The sequence below is a fragment of the Nicotiana tomentosiformis genome, chromosome 2 (assembly GCF_000390325.3).
Source record: "Nicotiana tomentosiformis chromosome 2, ASM39032v3, whole genome shotgun sequence".
NCBI classification, from domain to species: domain Eukaryota; kingdom Viridiplantae; phylum Streptophyta; class Magnoliopsida; order Solanales; family Solanaceae; genus Nicotiana; species Nicotiana tomentosiformis.
The window spans coordinates 175,757,395-175,767,087 of record NC_090813.1 but is presented as its reverse complement, the minus strand read 5'-3'; the positions used below and the strand labels follow the sequence as shown (position 1 = coordinate 175,767,087).

The 9,693-nt window shown below is 35.9% G+C and overlaps 1 long non-coding RNA gene across 1 annotated transcript; it reads left to right on the top strand.

The window, feature by feature from the left end:
- The first annotated feature begins 9,032 nt into the window (after positions 1 to 9,032).
- LOC138905724 (uncharacterized) lies at positions 9,033 to 9,381 on the top strand. Its single transcript, XR_011413579.1, has 2 exons — positions 9,033 to 9,148; positions 9,185 to 9,381. It is a non-coding gene; the product is annotated as an uncharacterized lncRNA (long non-coding RNA).
- The last annotated feature ends 312 nt before the right edge of the window (positions 9,382 to 9,693 follow it).

Here is a 9,693-nt window from a genome sequence, read left to right as displayed (position 1 = left end):
GCGGTAGGCAACATGGTTGAGGGACCCATGAAAGAATAACAGAAACAACACCACTATGTCGTGGGACACTCAAAAACAAAAAGAGAAAGAATAATGTGAAATCCTAGAAGAAATAGAAGAAAACAGAACAAGGACACCAACAAAATCCAATGCAAAACCAAGTTAAAAACCAAACAGAATCAGTACTTTTATTCTCCTCAATCATTTTGCCCTTCTCCTCAATCATTTTGTCTTCCTTCACACCCAAAGACCAAGGCACATTTCTCTGTTGTACTTTTATTCTCTCTATCTCTCAAATCTATGTTGGAGAATCTTTCTATATATATAAGTATTTCCATTTTAACAACGATATGTAATTATATACTCATCACTTTATAATTTTTTGGTTTCTAGATCATAACTCATGACCACGGAATCACAGTTTGAAGTCCTAAAGTTTTAAAAGTTCATATCAAGAGGTATAGGTCTCATTGGCATACTGTCCAAGTTGACATCAAATATTCTTGTAATAATAATAATCATATGAAAGAGAACTATAATGTCATGTTTTATTTTGTGTAATTGTATAACGAACTTGCTGTCTAACATAGGCTAAGTTAGGATTTAAATGTATGGGTTCTGAATATTGGAAAAGATAAAATATCGAGGTGTAAATCAAATATTTATATATGTTAAGCGAATTTTTAATACAAATATAAAATTTGAGCAAAAAGTTAATTAGTTCTACCAAACGTAATGCCTACACAGAACTATAGCTCTGCCCCTGGTCTCTATGAACAAGAAATTAGAAAGAAACAAAGAAGAAAAATTAACTTATTATAGAAAGAAAGAAAAAAAAGGCAGTCTGATGCACTAAGCTTCCGCTATGCGCGGGATCCGGAGAAGGACCGGACCACAAGAGTCTATTATACGCAGTTTACCCTGTAGTTTTGCAAGAGGATGTTTTCACGACTCGAACCCATGACCTCCTGATCACATGATATCAACTTTACCAATTATACCAAAGTTCTATTTTGTGCATATTATAGAACATAGTATAAATATTGGTGTATACAATGGACCGCGTCCGACACGTTCCTTATATATCTTTCTTCCAAGTTGCTAAATAAAAAACAGAGTTTTATCGCATATTGTTGCTTCTGCAAGATGATTTTTAATTGAAAATAGCCATATGCAGCGAACAGCTCATGTTCCACTAAAACTTGTCACCCTGGAAAAGCATCATTCTTGGATTTAAGAGTTTGATTGGTACAATTCAATCAACGATTTCATATCTGCTGACTTGTAATTTCAAACTAAGTTGTAGGTTATACAATAACAATTAAATCTGCTCCCAATTTTAAGGATACGTACTTTAATCCTACACGAACAATTACGAATATCAAATAAATGAATTAGAAATGAAATAAACGTTCAAACCAATTGCAATATTACGGCCAAACCTGAACTTAGACTTATTAATGACCTCGTACTCGTTTGTACCATTGATTCAAGCCCAATCGTGAATGAAGAACAGTACAAATGAGCAAAACTTTAACAATAGCTAAAAGGTAGAAAATAAACTTGTATTGCTTTGATTTGCGTGTTACAATGTATCTTACAAAAGAAAAACTTCCCTCTTATATAGTAGGAGAATTTTATCCTTAGTATAAGTCTAAAAAGGGTAAAAATCTTGCTTATTCGGTAATTACTGTTCCATAATCGACATCGAGCGAGATCCGCGCCGTGATATCCGGTTGAGTGCGAATACCACGGCCCTCTGTCAGTCATGTGTAATCGTTTACTGTGTTTTCCGAGGTCTTAGAACTCATTCTTGGCGCGGGGCGTGTCGCTTTACCATATCCGATGACGAGCACATTGTTCACTCTTCTTGGATCTCGATACGAAGGGTCTCTAACCTCGATTATAATCTTGTGCATCCGTGCCCTTCTTTCGTCTTCTCACCGAGAAATCGGGGTAGACATTACCCCGATTTTATCCGTACACAACAATAACAGTTATGTTTCAATTATGAGTAAATTGAGTCGGTTGTATGAATCTCTAATATTCATTATGATGCTTTATTATTTGAACCCGCATAGTTCGACATCACGAAAAATTAGTTCCTTTATCACCAAATTTCTAACACAGCCAAATGAATCTTAGCAAACTTTGAACCTAAAATAAATGGCTACTAACATGACAACTTAGAATTACTACGCACGGTCTGGCTTCTAATAACTCGCAGTTCAATTATCTTCCACAAATTTGAAAGATTCAGATCTTCTCTTTCAAAATTAACTAAAAATGTCATGTAAAACTTCTTTTGAATCAGAAAGATATACTAGGAATAAAATTCTTAGCAGGCAAGAATAAATGGGGCAAACAAATTCTACTTCTTCCATCTCATGTTATATATGATCCTGTTTTAGTTAGTTCCGACATTTATAGTAATACCTTTCTATATTTGGTGTTGTAACTCTTGAGATTTTAACATCATTTATTCTTAATAGGGATTTCTTATAAAAAACCATGATTTATGCCTGGCAATTGAGAGGAGTCCAGAACCCATTTGTGGTTCTTTTGGACAAGTGTGACGGAAATGTGTGTTTAAAAAAAAGAGTGACATTTCTATACTATACTTTAACGGAGTTTTGACCGTTAGAGTATAGCGCTCTTTAAAAGAGCGTTATATATAGATAACGCCACTGTAAACCGCGCTATACAGGGGCTGATAAGACAGCTATGCATAGCGCGGTATATAACCGCGCTATACCCATTTTGTGGGCCCACAAATAAGTCTCATGCATTTAACTGTCATAACAATAATTCAAATGGATATAGCGCTCTTTAAAAGAGTGCTATACTTAAAAAATTCAGCCCCCCGAGCTAGGCATTGCCTTATTTAAAGGAGTTAGGATTTTACAAAAATCCATTCAAAAATATTCCTAACTCTCGTTCAAATTTTTCTTCTTGTTAAATTCTCAAGCATTTTTTCATAATGTCTGAAGAGCGAAAAGTAAGGGTTTCATTATATTGGGGGGGTGAGGTTGTGGGGGGGGGAGAGGGGAGGTTGTGGTGGAGAATAACTCTGTGAGCTATAGTTTATCTCCACAGTATCATGTTAAGTTGCCACTTACAATGGAGTATGATAGATTGGTATCGTTGTTATGTAATAAAATGAGTGTGAGGAAACGTTCGGTGAACCTTAAAGTAACTGGAAGATATCCGTATTCCGTTACTCCGCAAGGGGTTGCTTGTTACGCTGAGTTTAACATCGACGATGATGAAACTTTGAGGATTTTTTGAGGACTATAGATGAATACCAGAAATTTCTTGTGATAAAAATGTTAGAAATGAACGTCAAGGTCGAAGACGTTCGCAATAATGAGGTTGCGCATAGTAGGAATAACCCTCAGTCATCGGGTAGTTATTCTGGAGCAGTTTTTGCCGGACAGGTTCCGGATGAAAGAGTTTGCCCTGATTTAAACTTATCACCACGGGCGAATGAGGAGCGAGAAAATAATTTCTCTTCTGCTTTACATAATCCACAAGACGAGTGGTAAACTTCAATTTTCCTTAGTGTTACGATGTATATTTTTATTGTATTGAATTTGTATTAACACTCATATATTTCCCAGGGGGTACCGGCCAGATATGACTTTTACAAATTATGAACCCACGCCCAGTTGGAATATGTGTAGTTCTGGTATGTTGGATCATGATGGTCCATCCGGGAGTCATCACCAACAGGATAATGTCCATCAAGGAATGTCAACACGTTACGACTTGTAAGTAAAGTGATACAGCTATATGGAAAGTATTTATTAATTTCAGTAGCTTATTATTTTGTTGTTTGTACAGTAAAAACGAGTAAGTTGAACCACTTGTCCTCACTCAATTGCCCGAAGACGACATATTAAATCGGAATCTGGCAGATGCACAGAGTGAGGAAGAGAACAGTGATTATGACAACAATGCCGATGATTCCGGAGACGACACACCCTTCCCTCGTGAGGATGGTGATGAGGAGGAAGAGAATGAAGGACCTGATTTGACGAGGGAGTATGCTCCACCCCCCGTTAGACCAAGAGTGTACGAGTCCCAAGTGTCGTTTCATTCAAGGAAGATTCCCTACCTTGATAACTTGCCAAGTATGCCGGATGTGGATGCTGTCACAAGGGATTTTGATAAAATTCGGACAGCAATGTGGGATGATTCTAGACCAATGGTGCTAGCAAAGGGCATGCTTTTTTCTGATAAAGCGCGCCTAAGCAGGGCGGCGAAAATACACAACGTAAAAGAGTGTCGTGAGATAACGGTATGGGAGTCAACTCCGGAGGTATACAAGGTTGTTTGCCGCAGATGGTTTACGGGTTGTCATTAGATGCTGCGTGCGAGCAAGAAGAAAATAGGTTTGTGGCAAGTGGGTAAATACATTCCCACCCACAGATGTGAAATGGACACATTCAATGGGAATCACTACCAATTTGGATATTGACTTGATTTCTCTTGTCCTTATTCCACACCTTGAAACGTCCATAAGGTATAAAATTCAAAGAGTGCATTACATTAGTTCACCAGGAATATGGCCATACTATTACCAAAAGAAAGGCATTTCTCGGGCGCAAACGTGCATTTGAAATTATTTATGGTAACTGGGATAAGTCGTTTGCAGCTCTACCCAAGTACATGGCCGCACTACAACACTTTAACCCCGGTACGGTTGTTGAATGGAAGCTTGAGCGTAGTCCGGAAAAATCGGAATATATATTCAATTATGTGTTCTGGGCATTTAAACCAGCAATTGATGGTATTCCGCATTGCCTGCCGGTAATATCCATAGACGTCACTTATGTCTATGGAAAGTATGATATCAAGCTGTTAATAGCCGTTGCAGTAGATGCTAATGGACAAATATTTCCTCTAGCTTTTGTTGTTTGTGCCAATGAAAGCCAAGAGACGTGGACGCTGTTTTTAAACCATTTGAAAGAGCACGTTGTCAAACAGCGTTCTGGCATTTGTCTAATATTTGATCGGCATGGTGGTATCTTAAGTTATGTAGAGAACTTGCCAGCATGGCAAGAACCTTATGCCTACCACCGTTACTGTGTGAGGCACTTTAAGGACAATTTCTATAAGGCACATCCTAACAAGGATTTGCATGATTTGATGTGGATGGCAGCAACAGACCACCAAGAGCATAAATTCCGAAGGCACATGGAAACTATCAGGTATGAAGACGAGAGAGCCTATCATTGGTTGATGCGACATGAGCTTCACAAGTGGACTTTACATGCGGATGGTGGAAGAAGATGGGAAATTCTGACTACAAACGTGTCAGAGTCTTTCAACGGGTTATTGAAGTTGGCAAGAGGATTGCCTGTCACTGCCATGGTGCAGATGTCGTTCAAGCAGATGGCGGAGAGGTTTGTTGAAAGGGCTGCAGCTGCAACGTCATTGATGGAAAGGGGTGTTTAATTTATGCCACTGTCGATGAAGAGATTTGAGAAATGCAGGCAGCGAGCACATTGGCATTCATTTTTGTAGTATGATCATGACAGAAATATTTTTGAAGTTCGCACCGCTATCTATCAAAACTGGGGGAATAATATACATACCATAAATAAATCTAAAAGGTTATGCTCTTGTGGGAAATGGTCCATCTATCACATACCGTGCTCACATGCCATCAAGTGCTTTCAACATACAGGTTTAGGGCCAACCAACTACGTTGATAAACAATATAGTGTTGCTGCTTACTTAAACACCTATAGTGGGCAGTTGAAACCAGTGGGTACTGAGCATTATTGGCCACCAGAACCATTTAAAATGGTGTGTAACAAGGACTATTTGCATCGAATACAGGTGCAGAAGAGAACGCGTATACGGAACCAAATGGATGTTAGCGATATCGTTTATGCGCACAAATATGGTATATGCTCGCAAACAGGACACGACCGTCGAAAATGTTCTTCGGCTGGTTTGGGTGGCGGTGGTAATCAAGCTCGTGGTGGGTGTTCTTCTAATGTGCCCAACTATTAATGAGTTTATGTTGTAATAAGTAGCTGTTTTATTTATGTTGCAAGATATATCAAATAAAATTATATTTCCATTGTTGTTAAATCTTATTGATATTTAACATTTTCCAGTTGAGTAAATTAATGCATTTCTCCCTCCCGTTCATGTAATCAAAAATAGTATTGGATTAAAAAATGGAAAAATATGTGAATATATTTGATAAATATAGTTGATAAATATAGTTCAAAAATAGTTGAGTTAAAGGTAGATTTTTGATAAATATGTGAATACATATAGCGCGGTTAAATACTACGTTATGTGAATATATTTAGCGCGGTTAAATACTACGTTATGTGAATATATATAGTGCGGTTAAATACTACGTTATGTGTATTGTCTTGTCGAACTGAAAAACTGCCCGTCTGAGAAAAAGTTATTTTGTATCCGAAAGAATCTTTAACACGCAAAGCATAGAGCGGTTAAATACTAAGTTATGTGAATATATATAGCGCGGTTAAATACTACGTTATGTGTGTTGCCTTGCCTATAAATAACGGACGCATTCTAGTTATTTTCTGTGCTTAACAATAACCAATAGCAAAACTTTCCATAAAAGCAAGGTTTTGTTTTACGCTTTAACAAATGTCTGAACACCTTTATGTACCAAGGTGCCAGTGCGGCAAAAATTATATGATGAATGACTATTGGGATGATGGTGAAATTGGACGCCGCTACTAGATGTGTGTGAACAAGTTTTATAGGGTTCCCGATGAACCTTTTTGCAATTTTGAGGTATGGATTGATGAACCCTGTAAGCAGGAATGCTACAAACGATCTTTGCAATATCTTCATGATGTGACCTTAAAACAGTGTGAATATGAAAAAGAATATAAACGAGAAATTGCGGAGTTAAAGGAGAAACTGAAAGAGGCAGAATTAGAAAAAAAATAAGATGGAAGAGAAATTTAAGTGGTTGGAGCAATAACTCTCCCTCCCATACGTAGGAGGACCTATGATCGCCCTGTAACACTAATAGCTCATCGGAGACAGGTCCTGGATGCATAGGCGGCACGTCCATGTCGTCTACTGTAAATTAAACAACATTAATTGTATGTTTGATCTGTAAATTAAATAATTATTTTTTATAATTATACAATATTTAATTGGACAGAGTATATATCTATGGGTTCCATACTCGATATTTGAGGCCCAGTAGTACCAAGCTATCCTGAGTTCTTGTATGTGTCAATTTTATTATTTTCGTAATTTTGTATGTTTGATCTGTAAATTAAATAATTATTTTTTATAATTATACAATATTTAATTGGACAGAGTATATACTTATGGGTTCCAGACTCAATATTTGAGACCCAGTAGCACCAAGTTATCCTGAATTCTTATGTGTATCAATTTTAATATTTTTATAATTTTTTATGTTTGTTTTGTAAATTAAATAATTAATTTTTATCATATTTAATTGGACAGAGTATATACCTCTGGGTTCCAGACTCGATATTTGAGGCTCAGTAGCACCAAGTTATCCTGAATTCTTATGTGTGTCAATTTTAATATTTTCATAATTTTGTATGTTTATTTTATAAATTAAATAATTAATTTTTGTAAATTGGACAGAGTTTGTGTTTGATCTATCAGTATAAAAGATACTTAAACTATAGGGATTCTACGCTAAAAGGCTCTACATTTTACTACGCTAAAAGGGCACTAGTCTTTAAGCAAATAAATAATCTAAAATAGATAAAAACAACAAATACATTTTAATCACAAAACATTCACTAAAATACATATAAAACAGTAAAAGAAATTTATTAACATTTTTATTAACAAAAAATAATGATTTCTCAATTTTTACATATTTTTTTAGAACATTAATATCTTAGTCCGGATAAAAATAACATACTAGTTTAATCGTAAAAAAAAAAAATACAAAACAATAAGGAAACACATTCAAAACAACTAATATGCATTATTATACGAGTTTCGACATAAACTAAATCGGAATAACTCGATTTATGTTTTTCGAAAAGTCGATGAATTGAAAATTTGAGCCCGAAACGAGGAAACCACAACAATAGAAGGCTTGGCTAGGATGTGGGACGTACAATCTTATCTTTTTGTGTGACGGGTGGGGTCCACTATAATTTTTTTAAAAGAAAATTTGGGGGGGGGATTCAGAATTAAAATTGGGGGGAGGGGAGGGGGGTCGTCTGGTTCGAATGTGGGGAAGAAGGAGGGGGAGCATTTATTTATCTATGTATAGCGCGGTATATAACTGCGCTATACATATATAGCGCGGTATTATATACCGCGCTATGCATAACTGTCTTATCAGCCATGTATAGCGCGATTTACAGTGGCGTTATATATATATATATATATATATATATATATATATATATATATATATATATATATATATATCGCTATTTATTTTAAAGAGCGCTATACTTTAATAGTCAAAATTCCATTAAAATATAGCGCTCTTTAAAAGAACGTTATATATAGAAATGTCACTCTTTTTTTTAAACACATATTTTTGTCACTCTTGTCCAAAAGAATCACAAATGGGTTATGGACACCAAATGAGAGGGATGATACTTTACTTCAGGAGGGTGAAACCCCTACGCGATAAGCTAAGCAATGATGAAGATGTGATTTTGATGGTGCTACAACACCCCCTCCTTACCTCGTAAACTGAAACATTCGTCAGTCAGCCCTATTTAATTGCCAGGTGTTTTGTTTTTGTCGGAATATGTGGCCCCTCCATCCAAGCCAAAAGCCACTTACCAGAAACGAGACGTGTAAAATTTGTTTTGGGGGAAAATGTGTAAGTAAGAAAAAGTGTTTGGATTTTTGCAGGGAAAAAAAAAGAAGAGAAGTATTTGATCATGATTATATATACCGGGATTATAATACCATGTATAATAAACAAAAAATAAATTGTTGTTATAAAATATAGAGTGTAAAGTAAAGACAAGTATAGAGAGAAACTGATATATTATTCAAACTTCAAACTTCTGTACATAATGAACTAAATTCTCCTCTATTTATAGAAGAAAGGAAGCTGCTGTGTAAGCTGCTACTGCAAGCTGCTGTGTAAGCTGCTTGTAAGCTGCTGTGTAAGCTGTTTGTAAGCTGCTGCTCTAAACTGTTATGCCAGATATAGATAATCTTCTATCATGGGTAATATTTATCCATAGCGAAGTACCGAAAGGATAAGTTTCTTCATGAGGCTTATTTCCAATAGAGTACTAAATAGATAAACATATTTATGGTGGAGTCTCATATGGATAAACTTCTTCAGGAATCTTATTTACAACGGAGTACTAAATGAACATCCATAATATAATATATTCATAACACTCCCCCTTGGATGTTCATTAAAAGATAATGTGCCTCGTTAAAACCTTACTAGGAAAAACTCCGTAGGAAAAAATTCTAGTGAAGGAAAAATAGTACACATATTTAGTAATACGCATTGCTAACTGCCTCATTAAAAACCTTATAAGGAAAACCCTGTGGAAAAAAACCTTAATAAGAAAAAAAGAGTACATCGCGTATTTTACTCCCCCTGATGAAAACCTTGTTTTAAATATTTAAGTTTCTGCATTCCAATCTTGTATACCATCTTCTCAAAAGTTGAAGTTGGTAAAGATTTGGTGAATAAATCTGCCG